Here is a 27,860-nt window from a genome sequence, read left to right as displayed (position 1 = left end):
AGTTAAGTTTGAACACCAAAAACCTAGAGGATTGCTTCAAAAGATGAAAATTTTGACCTGGCAATGGGAGATAATCAACATGGATTTTGTTTCTAGATTAGCACGTTCACGCTGAAAGTTTGATTCCATATGGTTATTATGGATCGAATCACCAATTCAGTTCATTTCCTACCTGTTAAGACCATTTTCTTAGCTGAAGATTATGCTAGGTATATTAAGGAAATAGTTTGATTTCATGGGGTTCCGATCTCTATCATATCGAACAGGGGTTCCCAATTTATAGCTAACTTCTAGAGATCATTCCAAAAAGGATTGGATACAAGGATAAACCTTACCATGACTTTTCATCCACAAACAGACGGTCAGACCGAACACACTATTCAGACGCTCAAGGACATGTTACGAGACTGCATTTTGGACTACAAAAGAAACTAGGAGGATCATCTACCACTCATCGAATTTGCTTACAATATCATTTACCATGTTAGTATTCAGATGGCACCGTATAAGGCCCTATACAGACAAAAGTATAGGTCTCCTATCGGCTAGTTCGAAGTTGGTGAGACAAAGTTATTGGGTCCAGAGTTGGTGAAACAGGCGATAAAAAGGTGAAAATGATTTGAGATCGATTATTGACCGCTCAAAGCAAGCAAAAATCTTACTTGGATAACCGACAACGAGACTTGGAGTTCATGAGAGACTGAGTATTCTTGAGGGTGTCGCCTATGAAAGGCATGATGAGATTTGGTAAGAAAGGAAAACTCAACCCCCGGTATATTGGATCATATCGAATTATTCAAAAAGTTGGTCAAGTGGCTTATAAGCTTGAGTTGCCCCCTTAATTAGAAGTAGTGCATATGGTATTCCATATGTCTATGCTTTGAAAGTGCTTGGGTGATCCATCCTATAGTAACCCTATTAAAGATATTCAAGTCACATAGGAACTATCTTACGATGAAATTCCGGCGGCTATCCTAGATCGTCAAGTTCGTAAGTTGCGAACCAAAGAGATAGCTTTAGTTAAAGTAATTTGGAGGAATAATAATATAGAAGAAACAATATGGGAAGCTGAAGAAGATATGAAATCTAGGTATCCTCATTTGTTCCTTACTACGGGAGGCAACAACGAGACTACTATAACAAGCATAACCCAAAGTGACTAGACAAGTTTGCAAGAAGGGACTACAATTCAACATTTGAGGACTAATGTTCCGTAGGGAGAGATGATGTTACAACCCACACTATTCGCCCACATATAAAGTTGAAGATTAATGAGGCTTTGAAATGACTGACCAGCTGGTAGCACGTCGTAAGGACAAAGAGGCAGTTTCATTTGACCAAAATGCGTTAGCTATCCCACCGAGCGCAGTGGGCAGTGAGGGGCAACCAGTTTGACATTTGGGGCGGCAGAATTTCCTAGACTTAGTATAAAAAGGTAGTGCAGATCTCTTCTCTTTTATTCTAGGAGATATCACCCACTTTAGTTCATCTTAAAATGCTCTTAAACCCCCTTTGAGAATTTATAAACAGTTTAAGGCTACATTAAAGGCGAACCTAGAAGGTTTTAGCGTGAAAAAGCTTGAGATAGTCACTGTAATATTTGTTGTCTTATTATACTAATTTTTGAATATTCATTAGGGGCGAAGTTAATCACTCCCAAAAGCGTACGAACTCAGATAACGTAGCTAGTTCCTCAATAGATTATGTAAGAAAACTTTCTTTCTTGGCATGATTTGGTGTAAACATCTCTCTCTAAAGCATTTCTATGTTGTAAGATTAGATTGTCCAAAGCCCTTTTCAAAAATGTTCTTCCTGTCCTTGTACATTCTTGCCAATAGTATTATACTCTTTCAAGTCTGAGGTGTTCCTAGATAGTATCCTGAGATCAAAAAAATATGATCCATTCTGAGTTTAATCTTAGTATCTCTTGAAAATTGATCTTGCATTGCACTTATATATATATAGAGTGTGTGTGTGTGTGTGTGTTTTCTACTTTACCGAGCCATGCTATAAACAGTCGGGTACAGAACCTATTATTCAATCACTGATCAGTTGGGTATGAGGAGATACGATGTAAAATGTTTACCGAGCCCTTATGTGTCCGGGTACAACCGAGCTCTCTATGAGTCCGGTTACAAAATAATGTGATATGAAATATTACCAAATCCTTTTGAGATCGGGTATGCCAAGTTCTTTTGAGACAGGGTACAATCGAGATCCTAAGGCTGGGTACGACCGAGACTTCAATGAGGCCGGGTACGATTTGATACAATATGATATAATGTGCTCCAAAGAGCATCTGAATGATACTATATTATGTTTTTAATGCATAGACCCAATGAGAGGCCTCGCTTTTTACAAAACTTGCATGCAATTATGATTCATGGTTTCCGTAGTATGCGCCCTTGGTGATTTGTCTTGGGTATTCAGGTTGAAATTATATATTCACACCTCTCATGTTATGTCTTTGATTTATGTACCTTATCAGTTTTACATACTCAGTACATTTTCCGTACTAACGCCCCTTTTCTTTTGGGTGATGTGTTCATGCTCACAGGTACAAATAGACCATGTGACGTCCCTCCTCAGTGGGGTGCCCATTTTATCTGTTGGTTATTGTGCTCCACTTCTTCGGAATAGTTGTTCAAAAGTCGATAGGTACCGAAGTATAAGCTCCAATTATTTGGGGTACGGTAGGGCCCTGTCCCGACAAAGATATATGTATATATATTTCTTTTTTAGGTACCCTTAGGGGTTTGCAGACTAGTGTTCATATCTATATAAAAGTTGTTTGTGACCTTGTTGGCAACGGTTATGTATGTAAATCAAATGTTAAGATTTCTCCCATAGTTAGTTATGATCATTTAAATTATGGTATTATACTTGGAGGCTTTGATATCCCAGCTTTTATGTTGAAAGATGTAAATATGGATATTGGTTCACACGGGCCCTCCGGCATCATGTGCCGGTCGCACCCGCCGAGGTTGGGGTGTGACAACCAAATACCTAGAGGGCTCTTTAAACTTGGCTACACTTTTCATTTTAACATCTTAACTACAACCAATATCTATTGAACACTTAAACTTCAATAAACACGCCTATTGAATTCCACACAAGTTAAGACGTGTGAACTGCATGTTAGAGTGACATGGCAAAATTGGCCAATCACAAACAACCACATGGTATTTGTATCTAAAAAGGATCTTTGAAAAAAAACAAAAAAGAAAATAAACGAAAATAATAAAAAAGGAAAAAAAGACCTAACTCTTCTTCCATAGACCCTTTTTCAATTTTTTGCCATCGTCAATCTTCATCCTCAACTTTCCAAACCCTATCCCCCACTCCGACACTTGATTTAACCCCCCACATCCTTCTCCCCTTCTTCTTCTTCTTCCTCCGACCCATTTTCATTTTCTTCCAACACCCTCCTCCCACATACAATTATTACTGTCCAACCAGTATAACGAACAATAATTGTCCAACCAGCAAATACATCCATACTGCCCGATCCTGGTATCACTAGTCATGAGCCACTAAGATACTGTCCAATACTGTCTATTCAATACAAGATAAGATTAAAATATATAATACTAAGGATAGGAAGTAGAAAGGCAGGGCTGCGGACGCCGTGCAGCTACCTTGCTATCTCCATAAAATACTCAGAAGCTGTTGGATGCTCTCACTCGGATGTTCTGGCATCTGGATCTGCACACAAGGTGCAGGGAGTAACGTGAGTACGCCAACTCAGTAAATAACCAAAGTAAATAAAGGCTGAGTACAGTAACGAGCATTTAAAATCATATACATAGTTTAACATAGAATCTCAATAGAAATGACAAAGTCAAATCCATAGTTCAATTTCCGAACATCTCGTAAAAACTCTAGTTTTAATGAAAGTTATTTAAAACACTTGTTCAACATTTTTCAATAGAGTCACAGTATAAAAGAAGTGTGAAAGTAGTAATTTCATAAACAAGCCCCTCGGGCAAGCCTCTCAGTCAATTGTGACTTAACTATGATCAATCAGCACTCACACTCAGCACTCCCGCTCAATAGATATCTCATAATAATAATAACCGCTATGGCGTGCAGCCCAATCCATAAATATATATAGTCGACCATGCTCATTGGGGGTGTGCAGACTCCAGAGGGGCTCCTACAGCCCAAGCGCCATATCGCTGCGGCGTGCAACCCGATATATATATATATATATATATATATATATATATATATATATATATATATCATTGAAAGGTTTTACCCGATTCATAAATATATAATCCTCACCATCCGGCCCTCGGCCTCTCTCAGTCATCAACCCCACAGCCACTCGGGCATTTTAGTGAAAATTTAAGGAACTCAGCCCAAACAGTTTTCATATATTTGAAAGTAGAGTAATGAAACAGAAACGATAAACAAGAAAAAATCATGACTGAGGTTATGCTTTTAAATCAAAATGGTGCGAGGATATAGTAAAATACCCCTGAGGGTCCAAACAATACGGCATAAGGCCCCAAACATGGCATTTAGCCCAAGTTAGCAGAATCATTTCTAAACACATCGATTTCATATAGAGTTTATCAATATATGCAACTCTACAGTTGCCACGGGACGGACTAAGTCGCAATCCTTACGGATGCACGCCCACATGCCCGTCACCTAGCATGTGCGTCACCTCATTTATCAAAATAGTACGAATTTCTGGGGTTTCATACCCTCAGGTCTAGATTTACAATCGCTACTTACCTCAAACCGACCAAAAATCTACTCCGCAATGCCCTTGCCTCTCGACCCGGCCTCAAATCGCCCCGAATCTATCCAAAATCAGAATCATAACATCAATACATGCAAAAGGACAAAGCCCACGTGAAAATTATCAAATTAACTCAAAAATCCCGAAATTGGTCAAACCCGAGCTCCGGGCCCACGTCTCGCAATCGGATAAAATCACAACACTAGAATCCTTAACCTCTCACGAGTCTACACATACCAAAATTATCAAAATCGAACCTCAAATGGCCCCTCAAATCCCCAATTTAAACTCTCCAATTTCAAGCCCTAATTTCCCAATTTTTTACCCCTAATCTCTTCAATTTCCATGTTTAATCAACTGAAATTCACCATAGATACGAGTATTAAGTATAAGTTCAAAAATCTTACCTCAACAAGTTTCCCCTTGAATCCCTCTTCAAAACCCTTCAAGCTCTAATACCGTCTCAAAAATGGTGGAAAGGGGCAACAATTCACGAAGGGTTTAATTTATACCTTCTACCTAGGCAGTTCCGCACCTGCGGCCCAAAATAACTGCATCTGTGATTTTTCATTAAATCCTCAGGGTCGCATCTGTGCCCAGGCACTGCACCTGTGATTCTTCTTCTGATGGCCAACTTCTGCGGTCTCCTCCATGGACCTGCAACCTCGCACCAGCAGTCCCCAATCCGCAGGTGCGGATATGGCAGAAGCAGCAGCTGAAGCTGCTCAATTTCATGTGCAATCTTTCTGACAACCTTTCGAATTCATCCCAAGGCCCTTGGGACCTCAACCAAAAATTGCGAACAAGTCACATATCATCATTCAAACTCATACCAATCCTCGGGACACTAAAAACAACTTCAAAACACCAAATCACCCTCGGATTCAAGCCTAAGGATTTCCAAACATCCGAATTCCGCAACTGATCCAAAAACCTATCAAACCTCATCCAAATGACCTGAAATTTTGCACACACTTCACAAATGACACAACAGACCTACTCTAATTTCCGGAATTCCATTCTGACCCTGATATCAAGATTTCCACTACCGACCGTAATATGCCAAATTTCCAATTTCGCCAATTCAAGCCTAAATTTACCACGGACACCAAAATTACATTCCGAACATGCTCCTACCTCCAAAATCACCTAACAAAGCTATTCGAACCATCAGAATTTACATCCGAGAACTTCTACACATAAGTCAACATCATGTTGACTTTTTTAACTTAAACTTCCAAATAAGAGACTACGTGTCTCATTTCAGTCCATGACCATTCCGATCAGAGAACAACCAATAGATATGATGGAATACAGCTGGACAACATATAAAGAAGAAAAAATAGGGAGAACGCGGTTGTAACTCATGAAACAACTAGCTGGGTCGTTACATCCCTCTCTTAAACAAATGTTCGTCCACGAACGAGTCAAGAATCATACCTGAAACCTCAAATAGGTGAGGATATCTGCTCCGCATCTCCCGCTTGGTCTCCCAAGTAACCTCCTCCACGGGCCGACCTCTCCACTGTACTTTCACTGAAGCTATATCCTTCGATCTCAACTTTCGGACCTGCCGCTCCAAAATAGCCACTGGCTCCACCTCATAGGTCAAATCACTGTCTAACTGAACCGAGCTGAAATCCAAAACATGAGACGGATCGCTAATATACTTCCGGAGCATAGAAACATGAAATACTGGATGCACACTCGACAGGTTAGGTGGTAAAGCCAGCTCATAGGCCACATCCCCAATCCTCTGAAGCACCTTAAAAGACCCAATGAACTGAGGAATCAATTTACCCTTGTTCCCAAATCTCATAACACCCTTCATGGGTGAAACCTTTAGTAGAACCTTCTCCCCAACAATGTAAGACACATCACGAACCTTCCTGTCAACATAATTTTTCTGCCTCGATTGCACTGTACGAAGCAGCTCCTGAATCATTCTCACCTATTCCAAAGCATCTTGTACCAAGTCTGTCCCCAAAAGCCTGGCCTCGCCAAACTCAAACCATCCTACTGAAGATCTACACCGTCTCCCATATAAAGCCTCATATGGAACCATCTGAATATTCGACTGATAACTGTTGTTATATGCAAACTCTGCGAGCGGTAGAAACCGATCTCTTGAACCCCCAAAATAAAATGACATAAGCGCGCAGCATGTCCTCTAATATCTGAATAGTGCGCTTGGATTGTCCATCCATCTGAGGGTGAAAAGTTGTGCTCACCTCAACCTAAGTACCCAACTCTCGCTGCACGGCCCTCTAAAACTGCAACGTAAATTGAGTACCTCTATCCAAAATGATGGAAACTGGGACACCATGCAGGCGAACAATCTCTCGGATATAAATCCCTGCTAACCGCTTTGAAGAATAGGTAGTACACATAGGAATAAAGTGTGCAGACTTGGTCAGGCGATCCACAATCACCCAAATAGCATCGAACTTCCTCAAGGTCCATGGGAGTCCAACTACGAAATCCATGGTGCTCTGCTCCCACTTCCACTCTGGAATATCTAACGGCTGAAGCAAGCCACCCGGTATCTGATGCTCATATTTCACCTATTGACAATTGAGACACCAAGCTACAAACCCCACTAATACATCTTCACGACACCCGGATGGATGGAATACCCTGAGCTATGGGCCTCCTCCAGAATCAACTCCCGAAACCCATCCACACTAGGCACACATATCGGCCCTGCATCCTTAATACTCTGTCATCACCAATAGTCACATCTCTGGCATCATTGTGTTGAACTCTATCCTTGAGGAAAAAATGACGATCATCATACTAGCGCTCTCTGATGCGATCAAACAAGGAAGACCGAGAAACAGTAGAAGTTAAGACCCGACTGTGCTCCGAAATATCCAACCTCACGAACCGATTGGCCAAGGCTTGAACATCAACTGCAAGAGGTCTCTCCCCAACAGGAATATATGCCAAACTGCCTATTCTCACCACCTTCCTACTCAAGGGATCGACCACTAGATTGGCCTTCCCCGGATGGTACAAGATAGTGATATCATAATCCTTTAGCAGCTCCAACCATCTTCGCTGCCTCAAGTTGAGATCCTTCTACTTGAACAAGTGCTGGAGGCTACGATGATCAGTAAACACCTCACAAGACACACCATAGAGATAATGCCTCCAAATCTTCAACGCGTGAACAATGGTAGCCACTCTAAATCATGAACAGGGTAGTTCTTCTCATGGGGCTTCAACTGACAAGAAACATAAGCAATCACTCTACCCTCCTACATCAACACACACCCAATACCAACTCTAGAAGCATCATAATATACTATATAAGAACCTGAAGCTGATGGCAAAACTAACACTAGAGTTGTGGTCAAGGTAGTCTTGAGCTTCTGAAAGCTCGACTCGCACTCATTCGACCACCTGAATGGAGCACCCTTTTGAGTCAATTTGGTCAAGGGTGATGCAATATATGAAAATCCCTGAACGAACCGACGGTAATAACCCGCCAAACTAAGAAAGCTGCAAATCTCTATGGGTGAGGACGGTCTGGACCAACTCTGAATCGCCTCTATCATCTTCGAATCAACCTGAATACCTTCACTGGACACCACATGCCCCAAGAAAGCCATTAAACTGAGCCAAAACTCACACTTGGAGAACTTTGCATAAAGTTTCTCCTCTCTCAACAACACAACTCTCAAATGCTTAGCATGCTCCTCCTAACTACACGAGTACACCAAAATATCATCAATGAAAACAATCACAAACGAGTCAAGATAAGGCTGAAATACGATGTTCATCAAATGCATGAATGTTGTTGGGGTCTTGGTCAACCCAAAAGACATCACAAGGAACTCATAATGACCATATCGGTTCCTGAAAGTTGTCTTAAGAATATCCAGTCCCTGATCTTCAACTGGCGATACCTTGACTGGAGGTCAATCTTGGATAACACTCTCACTCCCTGAAGTTGGTCAAATAAATCATCAATATGAGGTAAGGGATACTTGTTCTTGATTGTAACTTTGTTCAACTGCCTGTAATCAATGGACATCCTCATCGTGTCGTCCTTCTTCTTCAAAAATAGAACAGGCGCACCCCAAGGCGACACACTAGGCCGAATAAATCCCTTATCAAGGAGTTCCTGAAGCTGACCCTTCAACTCCTTCAACTCTACCGGTGCCATACGATACGGTGGAATAGAAATGGGCTAAGTGCCCAGCACCAAATCAATATCGAAGTCAATATCCCTGTCCGGTGGCATGCCCGACAGGTATGCAAGAAACACATACGGAAATTCCCTCATTACTGGAATAGAATCAATGGTAGGAGTCTCTACACTGACATCCCTCACAAAGGCTAAGTAAGAAAGGCAACCCTTCCTAACCACCCACTGGGCTTTCAGAAATGAAATTACCCTACTGGGAGCAAAATCAGTCAAACCACGCTACTCAATTAGTGGCACACCCGGCATAGCCAACATCACTGTCTTAGCATGACAGTCTAATATAGCACGACATAGAGATAGCCAATCCATGCCTAATATCACACCAAAGTCCACTATACAAAGAAACAAGAGGTCCACTCCGGTCTCTAGAGCCCAATAGTCACCACACACGACCGATACACATAGTCCACAACAATATTATCGCCCATCGGAGTAGATACCTGAACAGAGAAAATAAGAGACTCACGGGGCATATCCAAATAATGAGCAAAATATGATGACACATATGAAAAAGTGGAACCAGGATCAAATAACATAGAGGCATCTCTGTGGAAAATTGAGACAATACTTGTGATCATTGAATCTGAGCCAATAGCATCAGGTCTAGCTGGGAGTGTATAGAAACGGGCCTGACCACCACCGATCGACCTCCCCCTCTAGGGCGACCCCTAGCTGACTAAACCCCACCCCTTGGCTGCCTGAGCGGATGGTGAAGTAACTGGAGCTGAAGTCAAGGGCTGACTCCTCTGTTGAGCTGGACCCCCAAGAAGACGAGGACACTGCCTCCTTATATACCCAAACTCTCTACACTCATAACAACTCCCTGGTGCTGGAGACGGGGACTAAAGGGAACCCCTAGCACCCGGATGACTAGCAGATGAACCTGGTACACAAGAGCCCTGAATTAATGGAGCCACGGGACGAACTCTGGGCTGGAAGGACACTAAGTGATGAATGGCCTTGAGGAGAACTGTGAGAACCATAGCTCGATGATTCCCCACGATGAACATGGCGAGCCAACTGAGCATGTCTGAATAGACAACCTCCGTCGTGCTAAGACTGGCCTCTCGAAGGAGCACCACCAAAAATACCGGATCCTCGAGACCTCTTGGACTCCCTCTCATCTCGCTCCTGGCGACGAACTGAATCTCTCGAGCAATATCAACAACCTGCTCAAAAGTAGCACCTGACACCCTCTCTCTGGTCATGAGAATCTGAAGCTGATATGTGAGGCTATCCACGAACCTCCTGATCCTCTCCCTATCCGTAGGGACCAACCAAACAGCATGGCCAGCTAACTCTGAAACTCATCTCGTACTGCATCACAGTCATATCATCCTGATGCAACTACTCGAACTGCCTGTGCAGCTCCTCTCTGAGAGACTGTGGCACATACTTCTCCAAAAAGAGAGTAGAGAACTGCTGCCAGGTAAGGGGCAATGCATCAACAGGCCTACGCCTCTCATAAGCCTCCCACCAAGTAAAGTCAGCTCTTGAGAACTAGAAAGTAGTGAACGAGACTCCACTGGTCTCCAAAATACCCGCGGTCCAAAGCATCCTCTGATACTTGTCCAAGAAACCCTGGGCATCCTCTCCCATTGTACCACTGAAAGTTGGAGGCTGAAGTCTACCAAACCTATCCAATCGATGCAGCTCATCGTCAGGCATAACTGGTACCACATAATCCTGAGCAGGCGCAACCGGTTGGGCTGGAGGTACCCCCGTTGTCTAAAGTCCCTGCATAACTTGCTCAAGTGTGCGAGCGGCGGGAGTCTGGGTGCCTCCCCGGCCTGAGAAGTAACTGCGACCGTAGTAATTGAGACCGCTTGAGCCAGACCACTGCACACTGATAGAATCTGGGCTAGGGCCTCCTAAAGGCCTAGAATAACAATCGACACAGTCGGTGCCTGAGCTAGTCCTGTTGGAGCGTCCGTAACTGAAACCTGATCGTGAACTGGGGAAGTTGGTGGATCTGTAAGTGCTGGCCTAGTTGCTGTGCGGGCTACACCCCTGCCTCTACCACGGCCTCGACCGCGACCTTGGACTTTGAAGGCCCCAACTGGTGGTACTGGTGGTCGTCCGTCCTAACTGGTTGCGCGTCCTCACCATCTGTGAGAGAATAGAATAATAGAAGTTATTTACCAGAACCAACATATTCGCACGACAAGAATTTCAAAAATGTAAAGCTTTTCCTAAAGGTTCTATAGCCTCCTAAGGATAAGTACAGACATCTCCGTACCGATCCGCGAGACTATACTAAACCGGCTCATGACCCATGAGACCTATGTAACCTAAGTTCTGATACCAACTTGTCACAACACTAAACCACCCCGTTTGTGATGGCGTCTATCACAGTACTAGGCCAGCCGATTCAACACTAATAACATAAAGGTCTTTTGTAAATTCATTTCCAAATAAATTATGATCACAAGTGTTTCATTTTAATATAACAAACTACGCGAAAAAACAAATACGCAAATACATCCACACTGGCCGATCCTGGTGACACTAGTCATGAGCCACTAAGATATTGTCCAATACTGTCTACTCAATACAAGATAAGACTGAAATAGATAATACTAAAGATAGGAAGGAGAAAGGCAAGGATGCAGATGCCGTGCAGGTACCTTGCTATCTTCGGAAAATACTCAGAAAATGTTGGATGCTCTCACTCGGATGCTCTGGCACCTGGATCTGCGCACAAGGTGCAGGGAGTAACATGAGTACGCCAATTTAGAAAGTAACTAAAGTAAATAAAGGTTGAGTGCAGTGACGAGCATTTAAATCATATACATAGTTTAGCATAGAATCTCAATAGAAATAACAAAGCCAAATCCGTAGTTCAATTTCCGAACATCTTGAAAAAACTCCAGTTTTAATGAAAGTTATTTAAAACACTTGTTCAATTTTTTTCAATAGAAGCTGAGTATAAAAGAAGTGTGAAAGCATTAATTTCATAAACAAGCCCCTCGGGCAAGGTATCACTCATATATATGGCCTCTCGGGCAAGCCTCTCAGTCACTTGTTACTCAACTCTCATCAATTAGCACTCACACTCAGCACTTCGGCTCAATAGATATCTCATAATAATAATAATAATAATAATAATAATAATAATAATAATAATAATAATAATAATTGCGGCATGCAGCCTGATCCGTAAATATATATAGTCGACTGCGCTCACTAGGTGCGGACTCCGAAGGGGCTCTTACAACCCAAGCGTTATATCGCTGTAGCGTACAGCCCGATCCATATACATATACATATATATATATGCAATATAAAAGGGTTAAAACAATAAAAGACGAAACAATAAAAGACGATAAAAAATTTTAACGATAAAATTTTTTGGTACAGGTAAAAAAAATTCTAATAGTATATTCTTCTCCTTCTTTGAAACCTTCTTCTCTGGTAGTGGGAGTAGATTGACTGATGATATCTGAATATTTCCGATATTAGGTATAGTTGTTTTCTATATTTATCTAAACAGCTGCTGTTATTTTGTTCTAGGTAGATAAAATGTACTGCTAGATCTATTATAGAATAGAATCCACTATCTATGTCTATTATAAATTCTTCTAAATTTTGAGTAAGGCTTCTAGCAAAACTTTCTGGATGGGTGTAGTTGTTGCGGTTATTGGACATTAATAGTAAAATTCTTTTCAGTTAAATCTTATATTTGTGAAAATCATACTCGGTACTCTCTCTCTCTTATTCTATAGACTTGAAAATTTAACATATTAGCTAAATTATGAACTGATATTACCTCGTAACTTTTTTTTATTTTTTTTATTTTTTTTTTACTCTGTTCATCTCTTCTTCCCAATCGTTTAAAGATTTTACCCTTCTCTTAACTTCTATTTCTTTAACCTTACCCTGGCCATGGTTAAACACTTATACCCTTTCTTCATTAATTGGGTTTTTTTTTAACCAGTTTTTTCCTAGGAATTTACAGGTTAATCCATCATAGTTGTTAAGAAATTAGGAAGCTAACCATATACTAAGAGTGTTCTATAATAATTTAATGTACAAACATAGTGTTAACTAATAATCATAAGAACAGTAAAATACAAACTAATTAACAATCATAGATTTAGTAAAATACAAACTGGGGTAATGTTTATCAGAAACATAATTTAGATAAAGATGAATAACTTACATGCTTATAGGAGAGAGATTTCCCTTTCGGGAAACCCGAAAACCTTACTGAAAACTTTGAAAATTACTTCGTACAAGCTGATGAACTTATTTTTCTTACAAACTTAGAGGAGGAGGGAAAATTACTATATTATACATAGAGGTATTTTACAAAGATAGTTGAGAGTTTTTTGGATAGTTTGAGATGATGGGTTTTTTGAACGATTCACTGGTTGTTCTCTTTTTCTTTCTTTTTTTCTCGATGATCTCCTTTCTCTTCATTCTTCTCCTTTTATAGATAGAGAGTTTGAGCCGGACTTGAAAATTGGATTTCAAAATGTGTTAGGAATCCGTCTATCAAGCTTCGCAGGGTACAACTTTGGGCCCCATCTGCACGTTGCTTTGTCGAAGATTCCTTTTTTATGCGCCCTTTTAGTCCACTCAACTTTTTTGGCTTGTCTTTTAGTGTCATTGTCTGGTCACATCATCTTCGTCTTTTAGCACAGCTATCTTCTTTTCTGGTACCAGTCTTTTCTTCGTCTTGTCTTTCTTTCCATTTTTTCATTATTGGTCTAGTCTTCTTTTGTATTGTTGGTCTTCTTCTTTGCCCTATTCTGATGGTTTTATGTATCTAGATTATGGATAGCTTCTGAGTCCAAACTCATACTAGAATCATAATCATTCGGGTCTTGGGCATCTTGATAATTTAGAAAGTCATTAGTTTCTTCAGAACTTTGCTCCCTTCCTGAATTTAATCTCGGACTTGGACTTGGACTTCTTGGACTAAGACTTGGATTTTTAACTATATGCTTGTCTTGTTCTTCTTTTTCTTGGAAAAAATTCTCTAATGTCTATTTAATTATTTTTTCTATTTTCTCATTTTTTTTCTTTTTTGATATCACTCCCTTTTTCTTTAGCATTTCTCCTTGTGTTAAGGTTTTTGGTAATCTTCTTCTTGATGATACCTCATCTTCACTTTTTGGCAAAGTGACAGCCATCAACGGATTTGATTTGTCTTTACCGGTTACCATTTGAACCGGACTAGCTGTATCACTATCCGATACAGTGGATCTTACTGCATTCTTTGGGGAATGCACACCCGTCTCATCCATTTTTATTTGAGATGGAGAACTTTTTTGACTGTTCATTTCTGAATCTGGTTGTTGTATGATCTAAGTCTGCGAGTTTGTCTGTGATTGTGTTAACTCGAACCTCAATGCTTGTATTATGTGTTCTAATACCTTTACTTGCTCGATGAGCTTCGTATTTTCTTGTGTCAAGATGTCATTCTTTTGGTTTAACCGTTTGAAGGCTTCTGTCATTGACGAGCAGTGATCACAAAATATTATTTTACCATCGTCTTTTCGGATGTTGTATTGAGGGGTTTTTTATGGATTTTGTCTTAGAGCTGGGGTAATATAGTAATTTGGCCCTAATACTCCTCTTGCATAAATGCTTCAGTAAAATCATTAAATCCCTTAAAAAGAGGTTTTTCTATGTCTTTAATGGAATTTAATACTTCTAACCATGTCTGAAAAATACCTTTTGTTTTTCCATGTATAACTACATAATACTTAAACCTTTTGTCTTGATTTTTGTCTGTAAAATATTGACCCAAAGCGTTAAGTGCTGCTATAAAATATTTAGTGTCTTTCTTATTATATGATATCCATAAGTTATCAATTAAGCACCTTTGGGGTCTGTCTATGACACATTCTGGTAAAATTCTAAAAGACATATTAGATGGTGGAAAAAATATAAGACTATGTTTCCCAAAATTTATTCTTTCTAAATTAGTCTGTTCTAAGAAGGGCTGTGGCTTAAAATGGATATTACCTAAAACTGTCTGTAAATATTTGTCTGAGGGTGAGGCTTGAACGCCCTTCCCTTTGTCTGTAGTCTTTGAAACTGCTGGTCTCATGCTGTACATACAAAATATGCTTTGTTAATTGATCATAATTTTAAGTCTACTTAATTGATCTGCTAAATTATTATTTTTTCCTTTAATATGTTCAAAACTAAGTTATATATTGATATAGTATCTATAAAATTTAACCATCTTCTTCTAATGCTATTTTTGTATTTATTTTTTGATGAAACTTTACTATTGCTTCACAATCAGTTATAATTGTTACTTCTTTTTTGTTTAATATGTATAATTTAAAACTATTCAATCCATAGATTACTGCTAATATCTCTGCATCTATGTTACTCATATTTTCCTTTTCTTTATATTTTCCACTTTGATAAGCACATATTTTTTCTGTATTTTTGTCACTATATTTATTTGGTTTTGCTTTTAAAACTGCTCCTCATCCTTCAAAACTACCGTCTGTTTCTATAATTAAATAGTCTGTTTCTAATGGCATGTTTAAGTCGGGAATATTCCTTATCTTTTCTTGAACTTTTTGTACTAGTTTAATGTCTTCTGTGTTAAAGTGTTTTTGTCTTGTAGAGCCTGTCTTAGCATATAATGGCCCCGCTATTTTTCTTAAATCTTTTATAAAATTTCTCGCATAGTTCACTATACCTAAGAATTTTTGTAATTCTTTGGTGTTATCTAGTTTATCTGGCATTTCTAGGGCCTTTTTAGCAATATGGGGCTGTAATTTTATTTTTTTATCACCTAAAATTACTCCTAGAAAGTTTATATAATTTTTGCATAATTCCATTTTCTTTTTACTAATTATTATTCCATTGTCTACAAATAATCTAAATACAGTCTGTAGATATCCTAAATACTCTTTAATATCTTTACTAAATACTAATATATCATCTACATATACCAAGACAAATCTCTTATATTCTCCAAATATATTATCCATTTTTCGTTGAAAAATTGGTGGAGCTGTCTTTAATCCAAATGACATTACTAACCATTCAAAATGTCCTTCTGGACAAGTAAATGTTGTCCATTCAATGCTTTCTTCATGCATTTTTACTTGCCAATATCCTGATTTACAGTCAAATTTACTAAATATCTTTTTTTCTTGTATTCTATTTATTAATTTTGTCTTATCTGGTAGCTTATATTCATCTGTTCTGGTGTTATCATTAAGTCTTTTGTAATTTATTATCATTCTTGCTTTTCCTCTTATTATTTCGCTATGATTTCTGACCATAAAAGCTGCCGACCTATGCTTAGAGGTAGATCTTCTTATTACTCCCAAATCCATAAGTTCTTTAATCTGGATTTTAAAGTCTTCTAAATCTTGGTTTGTAGCTTCTATTGATGTTGTTTTTATTATATATTCTGGATTAATTATATCTAATTTACACATTACTTTATTATTTTCCCAATGTTTTAAAGGTTTTTCTCCTATTATCTCTATTTCATCTAATATCTTTATTATATTATCTAAATCTTTTTCGTTTTTTATTATTCCTATTTTTTGTAGTCCTGTTTTAAAGTTGCATAGTTCTGTTTCTATGTCTATTAAGGTATAATCTTTTTCTAATATATCTCTATTTTCATCTTCTTCTAATATTAAGGTTTTAGATTCTTTTAAGTCTTTACAACATGTATTTTTATCTTTGCAATCTTTACAACATTCTTCTTGGTTTTCTAAGTTGTTTTGGCTTGCATTTAGTTTTGTTCTTATTCTAGTTGTAGTTTCTATTGTTTGTACTGGTGTTTGTGTAAGATTTTTAAAGAATATTACTCCATCTCTACTTATTAGACAACTACCATTATTATGTAATATAAAACTTAATCCTAATACGAAATCCACATTTATATTTAAATCTCTTACCCAAATTTTATCCATTTTATAGCTTGGTTTATAAAAATCTAAGCATGTATTTATAAAACTAATCTGTGCTTTATCTATATAATGCTTATATATATTATGAGTTCCATCCATTTGCATGGCTGCAACTGGTTTGTCTAAAGTTTTTATCAGATTTGGGGGAACTATTCCTTTATTTATTATGCATCTTGTGCATCCAGAATCTACTAGAGCTAAGGTTTCTATTTCATATTCTTCTATTTTGATTCTTGTTAGGATTTTTATTGTACTTAATCTTTTATCTTCATTACATATGAGTGCGTCATAATTTTCTATACTCATTAGTTCTTCTTCTACTGTCGCTATGCTTTCTTTTATATCTCCTAATTTTTCTTTTCCCTTTTCTATTTTCTGTATTCTTTCTTCTAACTCATTTATTCTGGCTTCTAATGTCATTATTCTCAAGTTTATTGTAGGATTACTTGTCTCTTGATATTTTTCTTCTTTATTTATTTTAGTTTCAAAATCCTTTTCTATACAAGTTATACATCCTTCTAAATAGCATAGCTTACATTTAGCTCTTTTATTTCTACTAGGGTACCATTTACATATAAAACATTGGTTACTATCTAACCCTTTATTTCTTTCGAAATTATGGGCACATTCTTCTGATATATTTGCAAAATTATTTTCTTCTTGATTTAGTCTTTCTAATGCCACTTCATTTATTAGGTCGTCTTCTTCTGATTCTGAGGTGTCAATCGGGATTTTTTCTTCTATTTCTACACTTGCTATTGAGTATATGCTTTCATTATCTGACATATATTCATCTACATTTATTAAAGTTTCTTGAAAATCTTCTATTAACTGTGAATTCCTTGTTTTATTATTAATTCTCTTTGGGCATGTATTTGCCAGATGTTCGACACTACCACAAGTAAAGCATTCTAATTTATTTTTATAATTTCTGTCTGTTCTATATTTCCTAACATGTCTATCTTTGTCTAAATATGGCTTTCTAGCTGATGATTTTCTAAGGTAATAATTTTTTCTATTATATCCTTTATTATATTGTGGTTTATATTTTCTATATTTTTTCCTTTTATACTCATTTTTATCATAACTCTGCGTTGTATATACAGTCGATCTACAAAAACTCATATTATTTTGTTTTAATTGCTTCTGTATTTGTAAATTAGTACATTTTTCTTGTAGTACTTCCATTATATGCTGTATTTTATGTCCTATAGACCATTTTGCATGAGGATTCTGTATTACTCCTTTTCTTTTATACCATTTTTCTTCTATTTCTCTTCCTAAAACTCCTGAAAATTTATTGAATAGTTTTTTACCTAAATTCTGATCGAAAGCATTCCCGCTTATAGTACAATAATAAAAATAATCATTTAAAAACTTTTTTATATGAAACCAACTACTTATACTTAATTGTTCTAGTTTTATTAAAGCATTTTTCTGTAATACTACTAATCCACTATTTGGATCTTCTCCTGTTATTAAACTATGTATCTTATTTGTAAAATTATAAGGATTTGCTCCCATTGCTATTAACATTTGGAAATCTTGTGGGAATTCTGTTTTATAGGCTTCCCATAGGCCTTTAGTTGATTCTCCTAAGAAAGTTTCCATATATTTATACATTGTTTCTGCATCTGTATCATTATAAGTTTTTATAAAGTCTGCTACTACTATTCCTTTCCATAGGTCTATTACTGAGTTCCACATTTGTGGATCATGAGCTGCTATATTTAATATTTTACCCTTACTTCCTCCTTCTTGTAGTCTTATAGGTTCTTCTATAGGCATTCTTTTTCCTGACGGTTTTACATTTTCTATTTCCGTCTCTTGATCTATTCTGTAAACTCTTTGTCGAGGTACATTTCTTGTGCTAGTATCTACTGTGCTTTGATAGGTTGTTCTTTGGAAGGGGCTTGGACTAGAACTAGTTGATTCCATCAATTCTTTTAGGCTTATTAAGGATTCTGTTTCTGTTTCTTCATAACTATCTTGTATTTCATCAAAAATTTTATCTATTTTCTCTGATTTTTTCTGTAAAATCTCTTTTTTTCTATATCCCCAATTATCTGTTCTTAATTCACATTTTTTAAAGTGTTCTTCTACTTCGCTTAAGGTTAGCTTTCTAAGTTTACATCCTTTACACTGGAAAGTCTGAGTTTTATTTTTCTTAACTAGTTTCTTTGCTTTTTCTAGTGATATATCTACTTCAAATTCATCTGGTATTACTTCTATGTTCATAAACTCAGTATCAGTATCTTCTATTGTACTTTCCGTTGTATCGTCTATTTCTTTTTGGGTAGAATAATTATAATTAGTAAATCTAATTGAGGTTTCTCCTTTTGAGTTTGTATACATTAAATGAGATTCTGGCTTAAATATTTTTGGTTTTGCAAAGTCTTCTAAATTCCATTCTAGTCCATCATATTCTTCTGGATTTATTTTGATAGGTTTTATTAGTTTTATTCCTTTATTTCCCATTACCTCGACTACATCGTCTACTTTAATTTTAAATCTTGTATTACTACTTGTTGCCATTTTTCCGATGAAACCTACACATATTAATAAATTATTTCCATTATTCATTTTTCATATCCTTTCGTCTGTATTCCTATTTTAATATTTTTTCCAAATTCTGCTACATTTATCATAAAATCTGGGCTGATATAAAATATTCCTCCATTGTTTGTCATGTCTGTAAGCACGTGATTTTTGCCCTATATGAGAATTACTCCCAAAAAATTTAAAAAATAAAATAATTTTCCTTGGTGTGCAATTTTGTGATATTTTGTGATATTTTGAATAATTATTTGTATTTGTCTGTGCATGTTTATTTGCTAAATTAATAAAAAATACAAAAATATGACGCATTTTGCATGTAGGATTTAATTCTACAATTTGTTAGTAATTAAGTTTGTTTACAAAAAAATAAAAATTTACAAAAATAAGCATCGTTTGCATTTTTAGCATTTAATGTCCAAATATACAATTTTATGTTTAACTACTACTTAATTGTGTGTTAATTGTTATTTGGAGTTAATTTGCGCTTAAATAACTTAATTTAGTTCTTAATAATAATTTAAGTATTTTTATAATTTAGTTTTAGAGAAATAAAAGAAGAAAAGAGAGCGAAAATATAAAGAAAGTCGGAATTGGGACTCTTCTTCGATTTCAAGCCACAGGCCCAAAAATTGGCCCAATCTTCCCAAACGACCCAGTCCATTTCGAACTGGGTCGACCCAACCCATAACCCAACACCCCTATTATCTTACAAACAACACAAAAAAAAAAACCCCTAAAAAATACTAACCCATCCGCCACCCCCCTCTCTCTTTCTCTCTTCTCCTTCACCATCTTCAAGCTCCATCCATGGCTGCCCTACCCCCAACGACCACCCCCTCCAGCCCTTCCCCCTCACCCCGTCACACTCACACACACACGCACAACTCCTTCATCTTCTTTCTTCAATAAGAAAAAAAACGCAGCCAACCCTCCGTCGAACCCCGTCGCGCTGCTGCATCGTCTGCTTCTTCGTAGTTGCTGCTGCATCGTCTGCTTCTTCTACTGTTGCTGCCCGCTGCTGCATCTTCTCCTTCTTCTACTGCTGCTGCCCGTCGAGCAGCTGATTCGAAACCACCTCGTCGTCGCTGGACAGAAAACCAACGAGCAACATGAGGTGAAGAAGAAGAAGAAGCAACAGTCTTGGAGATGTTGTTGTCCGCCACTGCTGCGTTTTGCTGCTGCCCACTGCTGCGTTTTGCTGCTGCCCGCTGCTGCTCCGTCATGCTGCTGCTTGCTTTTGCTACGACCAGCTATGGACGAGCTTCATCGAGCTCGAACTCGAGCTCCCATGGCTGCCGTTGCGTCTTTGTCTCCATTCGCGCTGCTGCTACTATGTCGCGCTGCTGCCTGCTTCGACGTGTTGCTGCTGCTGTTCCATCGTGTTGAGCTGCTGCTCCTGAAACTGCTACTGTAGTTGCTGCGTCGTCTTCAAACGACGCCAAATGACCATCTTCTTCGATCGTCGTTTCGATCCGGTTAGTGGGTTTAAGATTTGGGTTTAACATTCTTGTCTTGTTCATCGTTGAATTAATTTTTTTTTAGTTTGTTCATGTGTTTTGTTGGTTTAATTTTCAAATTCAAATGAAAATTTAATTAATTGTTTTTCATTTTGTTTCATGTTAATTTTATTTATTTTTGTAAAAAGGAATTGTTAGTTTAGTTTTAATATAGAAAGGTATTAGTTTAAATCGTTCAAATCCGTTGTTTGTTGTTAATATAGATTTAGTTAGTGTTCATCTTGTTTGAAGTTCATTTTTAATTTAGTAATATAATGAGAAGTTATGTTTTGGTTTTAATTTTTGGATCATGCATCTTTGTTATAAGTTTTGTTGGATTTAATTTAAGAAAGATTAGTTGATTATTTGAATATTAGTGATTTGAATATGTTTATTTGTTTTGTTTAACTTTAATTCGAAGTTTGAACAAAGTTTGTTTGTTATTGTTATTGAATATTTTCATTCATGTTCATGCTTTGTTTGGTTGATCTTGAATCCGAAATTTGTATAGTTTGATTTCTTGTTTATCATTTATGATTATTTATTGAATTTGTCTCATAATCTTGTTTAAGTTTAGTATAGGAATTGTTGGTTGTAATGTTGTTAGGGTTGATTTTAAGTTCAATATTATTGAATTTAGAAATCTGAATATACTTGTTTGTTGTTGTTGTTGTTGAATCGGAAAATAGGTTTGTTTGTTGCTAAAATATTGTTCAATCAAATTTTAGTTGTTCTTTGTTGTTCAATTTGTGTTCATGTGATTTGTTGTTGAAATATTGAAGAAATCATGTTCATGTGATTCGTTATTTGAACATTGTTAGAAATTGATCATATTGTCTATATTTTGGTTAAGTTTGATTAATTGATTTGTTATAGCGGATGGGGTAATTTGGTAAATCGCAGTACGTTTGGGGGTAAAATAGTAATTGCAATAAGGTCGGAGGGGTAGTTTAGGAATTGTACATTTTTGTAATTTTTTATGTGAAGCATGGGTGACAAAATGAAATGAGGTGGGTTGTGATATAGTTATTTAATATAAAGGGGGGACAAGACAAATTTTAGTGTGGGGGAATCTTGTATTTGTTTATGTTAGGCATGGAGGACAAAAAAATAATGGGGTGGTGTGATATATTTATTTAATGTAATGGGGATAAGTGGGAAGATAATGAGTTTGGTAGAGAAAATGGATTGATTTTAATTGATTAAAAGGTTGGGATTATATATAGGAAGTCTTGAACACAAGACACAGAGAGATACGAGAGAATACAGAAGAGAAAGAACGAATCTGAACAGAAAGAAAATAAGAGAGAGAAAAAAAAAAGGCTGAACATTTAAGAGAGAGAAAATTCCGAAAAAAATATTTAAACTTTCAAAAAAAAAACTAAAAAAAAAACTTTTGCTTTCTTTCATTGTTTGAAATCAGAATTAATTGTTTTTCATCAAAGCTTGGAGCTTTTATTTTGAGATTAATACTCCACCGGTTTGCAAACTCTGTTCCTGGGTTGTTACTGCTATTGGACTTTTGTTGCTGTGCTGTATTGTTATTACTGCGTGGCTGACTTTCTTCTTCTTATATTGGCAATACCAGGTACACAACTGCAATTTTGGCATTTTGTAAGCTGAAATGAAGAACGGAATGTTAAATTTTTAATTTAGTTTTAATTTTTTTTTGTATTGTATTTAGATTATTCATGTATTATTATTCTGTCAATCACTGTCATTTGGCATAATTAGACATGTTATAGCGATATATTAAATAACGCCTTAACCGGATTATTAGGAAATATATTCAAGACGGATTACTAATTAAAACTGTTTAATAATCAAAATAGAAAAAATAACGTAAAAAATGGCGTTATTGAATCAGTTTGGCAAAAATTGATTAATTCCTTATTCATAAGGTTTTTTTTGTCAACATTAAGTTAATCGGAATCATGTAGTTAATTTCAGTTAAAACATGAATTAGTTTGCGAATCAAGTATTAGGACATGATGTGAATTAAAACAAAGTTAGTTAAGTTTAAATTGTTTAACTTTTAGAAATATGGTTTAGTAATCAAGTTTTTTTTTAATTTTCAGTATTTGTAAATAATTAATTTCAATAAGCTTAAGTCATACTAACAATATGTTTTAATCCAACTATGGGATAATTAGTTTTTTTTTTACTTTTTGGGCAATTCCATGTTGTTCGTAATTATCATTTTAGTAATATTACTTTCCATTAATATTTGTTTTGAATTAGTAATTAATATGTTATTTTTAAGTATGTAGAGATTGACTTCATAATTATGGACAAACTTAGTAATAATAAAGATATAGTCATTAAAGGGTATTCATAAAATAAGGGAGGATCTCGCTAACAAATAAATAAATATAAATAATACAAAAAATTGCAGTCCTCCAATCTTATTTATTTATTTTTTTTTATATAAGAAAATACCTAGATTTCAAGATGGGCGATTTAGTAAAATTCACGGTCTTACCTAATAATATCATAACGCGTAGTATTTTGGCGCATATTTAATAAGGTTATTTTCTTGAATACGGATGTACATTTATGTAACCCAAATCACGATCTTGATGAAGTCAAAATGCGTCAACAAATCATGCGTGCACTGGTTGTGGCGTGGCTCGAGATGCGTTTCCACGACGTTGCAATTTTGTATAAAATAAATAATGATAAAAGCGGTTTTTAAAAGTTAAATTTGCACATAAGTTTATAATACGTATTATATCAGATAGTCAAGCCAAATATAACAGTTGAGCGACCGTGCTAGAACCACGGAACTCGGGAATGCCTAACACCTTCTCCCGGGTTAACAGAATTCCTTATCCGGATTTCTGGTTCGCGGACTGTAATACAGAGTCATTCTTTTCCTCGATTCGGGATTAAAATTGGTGACTTGGGACACCCTAAATCTCCCAAGTGGCGACTCTGAAATAAATAAACAAATCCCGTTTCGACTGTCCTTTAATTGAAAAAAACTCCTTGTACCCTCGCGGGGCGGAAAAAGGAGGTGTGACAGCTCTGGCGACTCTGCTGGGGACTATTTATGGTAACCCAGAACCACTGGTTCGGGGTTAGAGATTCGAGCTTAGATAAATTGTTATATTTGGCTTTATCTGATTTTTACATGTTTGAGCCTAATGTGCTAAATGCTGCTTTTACCGCTTTGATATTATTTGACTGTATATATAAACTGTGCCGAACCCTTCTCTCTTCACCTCCGGGGATGTGCTTACTGGTTGAGACTCCCTATTCTGTTAGTGTTATACCCTAAAATAAGAAAGAGGTCGGACAAGTTACGAAGCCGGATGGCCTTTTGGTTCCCGGTAAGTTGCCCTCTCCTCGACTCGAGTTGTCCGCTCGGGTACACAGTCTAGTACACTGACCCAGGTTTTGAATATAGAATAATGTGACTTCATGCCGGATCTCTAGTAGGAACGCTTATTTGCATCACGTTGCATTTGACTTAGGGGACTCAACACAGGGGTTGGGTCTGTCTAGGACTAGCAACCGGAAATGAAAAGACCATTCTGATGCATCCTACTTGCTCTGTACATATATTTGTTTCGAACTTGCATGTTGACCGGTTTCTGAATCTCGGGAATGTTGGAAAATTGAAGAAAAAAAAGAAAAAAAGGGAAAAAGAATATATCAGTTAGGGAGTTAATTGATTATTTTAGAAAAAAAATCAATGACCAATTACTGGCGAAACTCTGCCGAAATTTTGGAAAAAAAAAGGAAAATATTTTATTTTGTTTTACTAAAAAATATAGAAAAAAAAAGAGTCTTTTATTTTTTTGGAAAAATAGATTGTTTTATTGTTTGTTGAAAATGGAAAAAAAATCGTTATTTTGTCTTTTTCAAAAATAGAAAAGGAAAATAGATTGTCTTGCCAGGAAAAAATAAAAATGGAAAAGAGTCATGTTTTAAAATAGTTCGGTTAATTTGCCCGAACTACGCGGGTTTGATTCTCACCGGATGTGAGATACGTAGGCAACCCTCATCGGGTCCAACCCCCCTTTTTGCTAAAATAGCCAAAAACCAATAAATAAATAAAAAACGTGTCAAAATTTTAATTTTGTCATAAATAAGTCGGACCCAGCCTCCCCTTTTGCTAAAAAATAGCCAAAAAAAATATGTCAAATTTTAATTTTGTCATAAAGAAGTCGGGTGACGCTGTTTTGTCAAGACATATCCGAATGTTCCCGAAAAGGACGCCGGAAGGCTGACTTTGCAGCCACCTTTTGGGTCATGTTTAGGATTTTGGTCCAGTTGACCCACACAGCCTTAAAAAATCTTCGCCCCCGAGGCGCTGAAGGGCCGTGTTTGCAACACCCAGTTTTTATTGCAATTTGAAAAAATAAAAAGAAAGAGTCAACGGTCAGGTGAATACCGTTTGGTTTTTTAGTCAAAATAAGTCGAGCCAGCTTCGGCCGCGTCTTAAACCGTTCTTGCCAAAATAGCCTTAGAGTATCTTTCAGTTGTCGAAAGGTTATTTTCGTAAAAGAACGGACAGGTGTGTAAAGTGTCATAAAATAATCCTCTCCGACCTCAAAATTTGGAAGGGGCCACGTTTGCAAAAATAACTGTTCGGTTGCATTTGTCAAACGGAGAAAGGAAGCTGGTCGTTTGTTTTTGGATTTTGTAAATCTTTTGATTAAAATATGTGGGTTGTTTGATTTTCGAGTTTGTAGGTCATCTTCAAACCATTGAAACCCAGTTTGTTTTAATATGAAAATTGATAAAAAATGTTTATTGTTTATCTTTATTGGTTCGAACTACGCAAGGTCTGATTCATGCGGGGTCATGATACGTAGGCAATCTCCATAAGATTCGACCACAACAAAAAAATGAGAAAAAAAAGAATGGAAAAAAAAAAAGAAAAAAAGAAAAAAAAATGAAGAAAAAAAAACGAAAAAAAGAAAAGAAAAAAAATGAAAAATGAAAAAAAAAGAAGAGGAAAAGTTGTTATTAATAATGGGGACCGTCGGAGTCCATTCTAACCTGTTTCGCTTTGAATCACAAAGAAAGTTAAGGTGGTTGTTTTGTGGTAAGCCGGAAATACAAGACCCAGAAGCACACTTTGCGGGGATCAGGCCTGATAACAGAAGCACTCGAATCCTATTGGGACTTGTTGACTAAAGTTGATGATATTAAAGTTGGCAATGGTCTGGGCAATACTGATGTGAAGCTCAGTGGCTGAGATGCTAGTTTTGATAAAATGGGAGGACGCTCCGTTCCTTGGTTAGCAGGAGAGAAGTTTTTGGTGGCTTATTTTGTTGTCATTTCTGTTGTCCGGATTATTCTTAGGGTTGTAATCCGAATATTGTCTTGTGTCAAACCTTCTTATCTTTCCAGTTTGTCATATCAGTTTGTTTAAGTTTTGTCAAGGTTGTGTTAGGATTTTATTATGGTTGTTTTGTTTGTTTTATTATTCAAACCATTTCGCCGGTAGTCTAATACAAAATCCGGTCTTTTATTGTTTCCAGTCATCTTTTTGTTTAGTCCTTTTATCATTTTTGTTCAGCGCCGATTCTCGTGACATGACATGCGCACACAGTTTGGGCCTAATCTTAAAAGTTAATCATAAAACCCTCGGAAGGTGATCAAAGCATTTAAAGGAAATAAGAACGGTTTGAGATTATTTGAAGCCCGAGTCATGTGGAACTGGGGCAAGTAAAACCTAAAGAAAACCGTTAAATACAAGATTCGCCAAATTGGCATGAGGGTCGTTCATGAGAGTGAGAGTGTCGCCCAGCAGTGCTTTAGAAATGACAAATGAAAAAGCAAGTGTTTAACATAATTGTCAAGTTCAACACCATCGGGAGAAGCTACAAATCTATGTTCAATTGTGTTGTTTGCACTTGGCATGTTTTTGAAGACTGGAATGACGAAGGCATTTTGTTCTGCTACCTAAACACTTTATGCTTCGTTACCCCTTTTGAGCCTTATTTACTTCCTTCATACCTCTCGTTCGGAATCAATAGCAACGACTAGGAAATACGAGCCTGGAAGGTAAAGAAAAAACAATCAACAAAAAAAAACGAAAAAAGAAGAAGAGGAAAAATGCTAACAAAAAAAAAGTCAAATGAAAAAAGAGGAATTGGGAACTACGTTTGACCTGATTCCTCAAAGAGGATACGTAGGCACTTCACGGCTCGGTCATAGGGTGCATAATGGCCACAATGGTCATAGTGTACATGGTGTAATAAAAATAATAAAAAATAAGTAAATAACCCCCAAGCAAGAAACTGGGTCAAGGGTTGCGCTTGTGGTAAGCAAAATTGGTTCCGAAGGTTATAATTTTAAAACCCCAAATTTATTTTGTTTTTGAGCCTTTAATACCCTTTTTTCTAGCCTGTCCAAAAGCCCACATTACGGTCCAAAGAAAGACCTTCTGACTAGTCTGCAAAAGATGCCAAGTCAGACAATGAGAGTCTTACTGGCGAACATAACATTCTGTTCCACAGCAGAAAGGACTCTAATCTCCAGCAGAGAGAGTCATACCGGCAACACTCCAAATCCCCAGCTGGAAAGTGATACAAATGAGAGAGTCTTATCGGTGAAAATCTTCGCGGACACCATAAGGCGATGAAAGCTGAGAGAAAAACCAAAATGAGAGAGACTTGATAGTGAAATCCCTTCGGGCATTACAAGTCGAATAAGATTGAGAATCAGATGGGGAATTGCTAATTGAAGGTCTTGAAAGACGATTAACGACGGAGGATAGGCCACATATGCATGTCATGACCATTAGAGTCCGTGTCTGCGTTTGATAGGTTTTTATTTATAGTTTCTTTTGTTACAGAGTCATCTTTTTCATTTGTCTTTTATTCCGTTCCCTTTTATCTTTTCCTTTCACAGAAAATTCCCCAGTAGAGTCTGTTTGGTTAGAACCAGCGGGAAATGATTTCAAAATAGGCCATCAG

Source organism: Nicotiana tabacum, chromosome 22, assembly GCF_000715075.1.
Source record: "Nicotiana tabacum cultivar K326 chromosome 22, ASM71507v2, whole genome shotgun sequence".
NCBI classification, from domain to species: domain Eukaryota; kingdom Viridiplantae; phylum Streptophyta; class Magnoliopsida; order Solanales; family Solanaceae; genus Nicotiana; species Nicotiana tabacum.
Note: the sequence above shows the minus strand (reverse complement) of the source record.